At 45.1% G+C, this 9,384-nt stretch overlaps 1 pseudogene; it reads right to left on the reverse strand.

Annotated features, from left to right (window-relative positions):
• Positions 1–3,704: 3,704 nt before the first annotated feature.
• LOC125528031 lies at positions 3,705–8,173 on the reverse strand (annotated as a pseudogene).
• Positions 8,174–9,384: the final 1,211 nt, after the last annotated feature.

Consider the following 9,384-nt stretch of genomic DNA (forward strand, 5'->3'; position numbering starts at 1 on the left):
CAGCTAATGGCGCGCTCTGTGGCTGGTGCGCCATTACTAGTTAGAAATACTAATGGCGCACTTTGCCTGGATGCGCCATTAGTATGTTTGGAAAAATGAAAAAAAATGTTCCTAGTGGCGCACCTTGTGTCTGGTGCGCCATTAGTGTCTTCCACACTAATGGCGCATCATCACATGGTGTGCCATTAGTATAAATAGTGGCGCACCACTTCTCTGGTGCGCCATTAGTGTCAATTTCATCTATAGCCCTTTTCCTAATAGTGTCAGATCGTCGGTGGTGAGACGGGTCGTCGGATCCATGCGTGTGGATCGTTTTTACTCTTTCGTAGTCTAGATTATTAGGTTGTTCATCGTCTTGGCTTTGGCGATAACGATGACAGCGCTGAATAAGGATTCTTCGGGTCCTTTCCTGACAAGGCCGTCGATCCTATGGTTGGGGATGGATTTGGAAACCAGTCTGTTCAAGCAAGGATGGCGTGGCGGAGGCGGCATCCTCGTGGTGGACCTGTGTCCTCGGGCTCCGTTGTTGCGATGGTGTTTGCTCCAGCGTCGGCGTGGAGCTTGGGAGGTAGTTCAGGAGCGGATGCAAATCTGCATCGACGACATCTGGAAGACGGAACGTGTGCCGGGTTCGTGGTTCGTGAATGGCAGATATGGTTTCCTCCTTCGGCGTCTTAGTCGTGGTGGGGTGTCAGATCTGGAGTTTGATGGCGTGTCCGGGGTATTATCTCGATCTGATTCGTTCAACGACAAGGGCTTCACTTTTGGTGAGCCACCTTGGAGGTCTGCAAAGCTGCATATCAGCGATGGAGCTGCCTCGAGTTCGGGTGAGGAGCTGATCTGTCATTCTTTTTTTCAGTGACTGCTATGGTGATGCCGGAGGCTGGTGATGGGTGTTGGTGTCAAATTTAGAGATGTTTTGTTATCTTTTCAGTTTTGTCATGTCGGTCCTTACGTGATTTGTACTTTGATCTTTATACTTTATAATATAATGAATGAGACATGTATTATCATAAAAAAAGAAGAGACACGGTTGGCCAAGCCAAACCATGGACACACCGGCCGGGAGTGCTCTCCGGTTTAGGACCATGCGGCGACGGCGAGGTGCTGGCGTACATTGTTCCGCCAGATAGAGATGGTGGCCGTCGCTCCAATGCCGGGCATGCATGGACTGGACGGGACACCGCCGACGGCTTCAGCAGCATCAATGAAGGTGTTCGACCAGGGTCAGCCGGCGTGGTCGACGAGGACATGATGGTCTTGGACCACGTACGCCATGGGGTTTGCGCTCAATGCCAAGTTAGGCCTTTTCCAATGTTTCATCTTATACAGGTGCTAAGTTTTTCACGTAGGCAAAAAATTTAATGTGGCAAGTTATTTAAGAGGAGAGAGATGAGTGTGGTGACCTCAGAAAAAAAACAATGCTAATCACGTGAATCTAAGCAAACCATTTAAAAAAAAAGTCCACCAATACATGAAGAGTTTTAGTTACTAAATCATTAAATGAAGCAAGCTTAGCAACCATAAGCTAAGCACCTATGCATTGATGAGTATAGTTGCTAAGCTATTTAATGTGCTTAGCACCTCATCTAAGCACCCATGCATTGACAGCAGCCTCAGGGTGGCCACTCTCTTGTGTACATCTGGTTGGTGATAAAAAATGCTGAAGGATCAATAACACCTCGTAATGAGCGACCAAGAACGTGCGTGTGTTTGCATGTCTCCGTTCGCATGGCAGGCCACGGTGGCTGCGCGGACAGGTTGGATAAGGCGGAGGTGCATTATCTTGGCATACGCCAATCTAACTCTGTCTCACTCCACATCATGCAACTTGCTTACAGTGACACCGACGTACACAGACAGACACTCTAAAATTCCAATTTCATTGGCTGGCGCCGATGTTGACGTTGATGGTATACCAATTGGGAGGATCTGACAGGCGCCGATGTTGATGGATCGTGGATCCCCCTTGATAGATATCGTACCAGCTACTGAACCTCAGATTTTCAGCCTCCTCCAGGCATGAGTCAATGTATGTACACTGCAGATCAGTGAACAACTGAACACAGACACAAGGCTGACCAATTTGAACAAGTCTCATTTCTTGAAACTACTTACATATCACATCTGCACTTGTTGTTCATAATCTACATAATGACCTGGAGTATACATAATTAACCACAGCCAAGCTTCTACAACACAAATTAATCCCATGGTAGAATTAAATGTTAGTGCTAATAAGAAGCTTATCACCAACAAATCAAATACTAGTACTCCTCAAGTCAAATAGGTTGGAAACGCAGCAGTCATATTTCCTCATAAACCGAATTAGAACTACCATGTATAATCGCAGCCGCGTTTTGATAACTGACTCGCATGAATCAAGACTAGCGCCTTTCGGTACCTTAACCAGCGCCAAACTCTGAACTTATGTTCAGGAAAGCAAATCAATGCAAACTCTAGTGTACAATGCAGTACAAACTTGCCAACTTAGCATAATACTGCATCGGCAGGTCATATCAGCACAAAAATTCTTCCGGATGACTCGTAGGCCAGTGTCACCACTTTTGTGAAAAATATTTGAAGACCGCTTAGTTGAAGGAGCTTCTTTCTTCTGTTCGACTGATGCCTTCTTTGCCTCTCCTCTGCAGCTTCACAATCTCCTCCTTTTGTTGGTTGTGCCTCTGCCTCTCTCCTCTCTGCAGCCTCCGCTTAGACACAGAGAGATATTCAGAAAATGCAGTTACAGAGATACATGGCCAGAGCAGATACATATAGACAGAAACAAAACTGCTCCAAGTCATTGGAACATTGTGCTGACACCATCAGGCATATTATACAGTAAAAGGATTAGGCAAAAAAAGAAAGATTACTAACTAAGATGACTGGATGGTGGACGCTTCAGTTTACGGCGACGTAAGTGCAGAGCAGTCGGTTAACTGTTGAAGACTATTCAGTAGGACTACAGAAACCATCAGCCGATCTTTCTACAGAGCTGTGCAAAAGATAAGAAATGTAGATACGAATAAGCTTCATTTCCCTTTCTTCTTTTTTGAAAAAATTGTACCTATGGAAATGGCAGGCGTCGTCGACATTGATGACGCTCCAATTGGAGGTGGCGGTCAGACTCAAACTGCAACCAGCTCATGTTTTTATTTGTTTGAAAAGGAGGTTGAAACCACGTCATGTAGTATGTCATGGCCAAGGGCGACAAGACGGCACAAGAGCATGACTTGATCAAGCATGCACAGGTGAACACCCATGTAAATGACAAGACGGGCCCAGCGGGCTGACGTGCTGCTCTTTGACTTGTTGTGCTCAGGTGTTCAGCACTGAGCCAATGTAAAGAGTGAGTGGAGAGTGGGTAGCGTTGGCAACAAGAGAAAACTTTCCCCTGCTTCCTCCCTGTACAACCCTGAATCCTTGTATCTGAAACCACTGGATCTGAACTATTCCGGTAGACATCACATTACTGAACTCACAGAAGAAAATTCTTAACGACCTTTGCAAACAACTAATTATCTAAAACTGTTCGTTGCGTAGCTAAGCAAACATGAGATGACATGGAGTTTTACTGCTACCATTAGTTCTTCATGACCTTCCAAGCTGATTGACAGTTTCATTTCCACAATCATGTGTTCTAATCACTGTGAACTCAACAGAGTGTCATCAGTAGTAACACACAATCCAGTCATCACACAATATATCAAATCAACCACATTCCACTACTGAAATCATAGGAAAAGTTCAGTTCGGTGTAACCCTCACGATGCATGCGGAAATTAATATGCAGAGGTAGATAACATTACATTACATGGTACCAAATTAGTCCGCATGCCCATCACTAACTGAAAGGCCTGCTGAGCAACTCACCGCTGGTAAAACAGAATGACAAATACAAACTGCATTTCGACACCAGAAATCAACTAAAATGCGGTGCGAACGAAAGGATGATTTGGGTGTGCTGATAAAGCATCCCTGAACGCAGACACTATGGCATCACCGGTGCGAGCCCCATCCAGAACAATCTTCTCAAGGCGTAACAGGTGCTCCAGGCCAACTGGTACAGCGCGTTCCCCCCATGTGGAGATTTTGAGGTCTCGTAGGTTGGGCATGGCCCCCGCCTTGAACCCTAGGTAAGCCCCAACACCTTCCATAGCAGAAAATGTGAGGCTCTTCAGAACCGGGAACAGTCCCGTGCCCAATCTAACTCTTTCTTTTGGGATATTTAACGCCATGAGCCAGAGTACTACGAGGGACGGAAGCTCTCCAAGAAGATTGACATCCTGGGTTGACGCCTCCATCACACGCAGCTCCAGGATGCGAAGGCAATTTAGACCACCCATCCATACAGGAACTCTACAGAATATCCATCTAGGGGCGCTGATAAATTCCTCGAGATGCGGAAAAGGATTGGATAATGAGGCCAGCTCGTTATCTTCATAGTATAGCCACTAGTGAATTTGAGACATTTGAGGTTACGGAGCTTTCCAAGGGAGCTGGCGAAAGCATCACGTTCTGGCTTTTCCCAACCATTCACTCCGATCTGCAGTTTCCTTAGATTGGTCAGCTCTCCGAGACCCATAATAACCTTCACTGAGTTCACTTCCTTCATGGACAACCCATCACCATCTATTACCAGAGCGCAGTGATTTCATATTCCCAATACATTCACACATGAATTTTTCCATCCGAATATCAAGATATGACAACTGAGGCAATTGGGCTATATCTGAGGGGGTGCTCTTGAGCTGGGCACGAGGCATGTCCAATGTCTCCAAGTAAACAAGCCCTTCAAATTTAGCAGGGAGTTGTACGTAACATGACACTGTAACATGCAAATACCTCAACAGAAATAATTGACCAATAGCAGTGAGGTCAAGTGTGGTCTCCTGACCTTGGCTTTTTTCTTCTATTCTCAACACCCGGAGATACTTGAACAACAAAAGAGAAGGCAGGCGGGTCCAGAAAAGTGTAAATGATCGAACTTGTGATAGGCAGATATCAATAGTTGGGGCATATGTTGCTCCACGACTAGCCACAGAACTCAGAGATAACCGGCGAACCTTGTATTTATTGCAATGCAATCTTGCCATGTCATTATAATTGTACCCCACACTTACAAAGTTATCTTCATCACACCTGCTTAGGATCAAATCAAGCATCATGTCATGTACTCTGCATGACACCACCTCTTCATTGCATATCATAACAGGCTGAATCATACTTCTGTTAATAAGCTCATTGAAATAACTCCTCCCAACATCTTCTAGGTCATGCCCATCCAAATTACTGACAAGGCCTTCAGCTATCCATTGCCGAACCAGATCGTCCCTCCCGATTTCGCGGTCCTCGGGATACATACCAAAGTACAAAAAGCATGCCCGCAGATGGGCAGGAAGATGCATGTAGCTCAAGTTTAATATACTCTTCATCTCTTCCAAGGTGGGATTTGTGGCTAGCTGGGTACCCAAAGAATCCCTTATGCTCTCCCAACCCTTCCTTGACGTTTCTTTATTGGCTAATAGGCTAGCTATTGTGATAACTGCAAGTGGCAATCCATGACACTTGTTCAAAATCTCAGCCATAACTTCTTTCAGTTGGGGTAGACAATCATTTTTGGACCCAAATACTCTATTCAACAATAACATTCTTGAGTTTTGCTCACTGAGAGGTTTCATTTTGTAGATGCCCTCACCGTCATTCTGACAGGCTGCTGCAGCCACATCTTCCACTCGTGTTGTAACTACCACTCTACTTCCATTAATATCTTCTGGAAAAGCACACTTAATAGTATTCCATGTTGGTTGATCCCACACATCATCGACAACAATCAGGTACCTATTCAAATATTTGCAGAGGTTAATTACATTATAGTTGAACATAATTAAATTATGGACGAAATTATCAACATACTGGAAAAAAAGGTTCGAGCAAATACTCTTTACACAAAAATGATATAGGAACTTCTCAAAGAAGCTACGAATTATCATAATGAATGGAAAAATAACACCAAAAGCATATGACCATTTAGCACATAAGGATTGCATAGGCATTCCAGAATGTTTCTTTCAAAAGAACTCTTTATTAAAGGCATGGATGAGTACCGAAAGGTTTCCACTATACCCTAGCAAATTTTACACACTGTAATTTTTTTTACCAAAACTTACATCGATAATTCTAATGATTGTATTTCTGCCAAATAGTTTATGTATAGTGTCCATGTGTATCACAAATACACGAAACAGAAAGATAAAAACAGTCACAAATCTCGCATGCATAAATCGATCTTCAGATTAACTATTTTCACACAAAAAGGTATGAAGTGGTTGTTTAACCCTAAACGTGAATAATGCATTAAAACTTCAAACTTGTTTAGCACATATGGGTCATGACTCATGAGGGCATTACAGACCCTCTCTTCAAAAATAAAAAAAAACTCTTTTCAAGAAAGGTAGATGGGAGCAACATGTTTCTAATACCCTAGCATTTATGACACCGGATGGATATATCAATACTCCAATATGTCTTTTCTAAAAATGTATCTTTTTGCATTTTCCTCTCTATTTCTCTATCACAAAAACATAAAGAGGCAACCATCAAGCATGGATCTTGGATGCATAAAAATCAATACCAAATATATACTATCCGATTATTCAGCTCAAATCTAACACGAGTAGCGTGTGCAAATAATACCTCTTCTCTTTCAGATGTTGCCTTAGCTCTTCAATGATGTCGTCAACCTTGCGAGTGCGAGATGTATCGGGATCCCTCATCCCTAGTTTCCACTGGAAATTGTTGAGCAGCTCAGTCATATCAGGCCTCTGCGAAACTGAAAAGAATGCTTTGCAGTCGAACAGCGAGCCAATCTTGTCATACACCTGCTTGGCAAGTGTAGTTTTACCAAGACCACCGAAGCCCACAATCGACACCACCTTGAGTTTCTTTTGAGCATCCATCAAAATAGTGGCAACCTCCTCCCTTGGGCCATCAATGCCCACGAGAGTATCAGCCTCCTGGTACACCGCTCGCACTCGTGGGTCAAAAGCCACGGTGCTGGTGGTGGGCTTCCAATCATCAATATTATACCTTTGGCGCCGAGCATTTGCCTCCAAGGCAAGAGTCTTGAGCTCTTCCATCCGGTCGGCTATCCGAAGACGCTCTCGCATCTTCTTGATGCGTCGAGCAGTCTTCTTGATGAAGCCCCCCTTGGCATCGTCGGCTCGAGATTGTCGCATGAAGTCATCGATACAATTCTCCATGTCATACGACATCTCCCTAACATGGTCCCTCCAATCCTTGACGGTTGGATCAATCTCATCAATGAGCTCGAGCTTCTGAAGGGCAGCGTTCATGGCGCTGAGTTCCTTCTCGAGGAATGAGGCCTGCTTCCTGACCCCTTTGAACTTCTTGTACTCGTCGCCCATGAGTGTGGTGAGCTTGCCGATGAGGGGGTTCATCACCCCGCTCGCCACGGTCACGATTCCTCCGGTCATCTCGACTGCTCTCTTGGCTCGGCGGCTGACTGGCTACAGACAGAGTGAAGCAGAGGTTAGTTGGTGCCATAAATAAAGAGATGAAAAAATTAACTGGTGGCGAGGGGTTGGGATCCTCTGCAGTGGCGAGGGGCATCTTACCTGATGTGGTGAAGGAAGGAGACAGGGAGGTCGGAGATTGCAAGACAGCGAGCCGGGGGAGAAGGAATGCGGCGGGGAGGACACAGATCCGGGTGCTCTGTCTGTGTGAAGCAAGAGTTAGTTGGTGTAAATTAAGAGATAGATAGATGCAGGCTGTGGTCGATGTGTTACCTGATCGATGTGGTGGAGGAAACAGGTCGGGAGGTTGGGGAAGGCACCTCACGGATGAAGGAGAGGAGGCGGACGGGGATTAGGCGGAGGCGAGCGAGATGAGGAGGTAGGTGCGCCGGATCCGTCCAGGGGAGGAGGCGGATCTGGCACCGGCTGGGAGTGCGGATGCACCGGCGGCTCGTGCGAGTGGCACCGGCGACGGGAGTAGCGACGAGCAACGGAGCAAGGAGGTGCGGCGGTAGCGGCGGAACCCTAGAAGAGTGGGGAGTGCTGGAAGTGAGTGAGGACACGGGAGTATTTCTGTGCAGAGCTCAACGACTCACGCGACGACCGGCGAAGCGGCCCGGGACTGTTCAGAGGTTGACGACGACGACTTAGACAGATATGCCCCCGCGAACCAGGCCAGCCCACAACCACACGTAACGCACGACCCAGCCCAGCCCACGAACTAAAATGAACTACAAATAAAATCACGTAAGTCAACTAGCTCTGGCAAGCGATCTTCATATCTCACATGCGGTAGTAGCATCTGATTGCATGCAGGTGGTATCCGACATCAATGGAAGAACGCTATCATCTTATGCACTAGTCATAGATGAAGTTAGGGCATCGATGAATGAGTTTGTAAAAGTTAGTTTTCGTTATGAGTGTAGGCCATTGCCAAGGCGTCTTCGGCTTTCCCTCCAGGTCGCCGGTTGTGGCTAGGGATTCTACCAGACATTGCTTGTATTGCTTCGGCTTTGAACGTTGAATAAATCTCTAGTTCACCTAAAAAAAACGTAAGTCAACTAAATAAAATCACGTAAGCACATACTGCAGTGTATACCTTGCTAAAAAAAAGTTACTGCGGTGTACTCCCTTTCACTGAGATTCCACCGTCTTTCATGTAGACACCAAAATATTAACCTTTCTTTAACTTCAGTCATTTCAGTTGTGCATAAGAATTCAAATATTTTTATTTTTATTTTAAATACTCTTTCGAATTTTAAGTGAAAGTTTGCTGAACTACAAACCTAGTTCCCTGAAATTTAGTAATATCAGTAGGTGCTGAAATATTTCTGAAAGTGAAATTTAAAACCACGGGTGTACCATAATTTATTTTTTCTTGAGAAAGATGTACGGTAGGTCCCATGGTTCCTTCCTTGGCTTAGCTATTTTCTGCTCTTGATCCTGCATTGGTCTTTGGTTCGGCCATATTATTTGCGCTTTATAAATATTTTACTTCTTGCGCAAGCAAACCTATGCCTCCACTCAAATTCTCAACTAGGGTTCTAACAACAGTGTCGAGATACCGGCGTCGCGGATCTATTCTATGCTAGTTATACCTCCGAGTTAAGTGAGATACCGGCGTCGTGGATCTATTGTACCTTCAGCTTCAGGCTGATATATCATGTATGTACACCTGCACACTTCAGTCTTAGAGAGATCAATTAACATAGACACAAGGCTGCCCAATTTGATCAAGTCCCAGTTCTTGAAATTACTTCCATCACACACATCTGCAGTTGTTGTGTATCATGTATACATAATTAACCCCAACCAAGCTGCTACTACATCAGAAGTTAATCACATGGGT

This window comes from Triticum urartu, unplaced genomic scaffold (assembly GCF_003073215.2).
Source record: "Triticum urartu cultivar G1812 unplaced genomic scaffold, Tu2.1 TuUngrouped_contig_4582, whole genome shotgun sequence".
In the NCBI taxonomy this organism is placed as follows: Eukaryota; Viridiplantae; Streptophyta; class Magnoliopsida; order Poales; family Poaceae; genus Triticum; species Triticum urartu.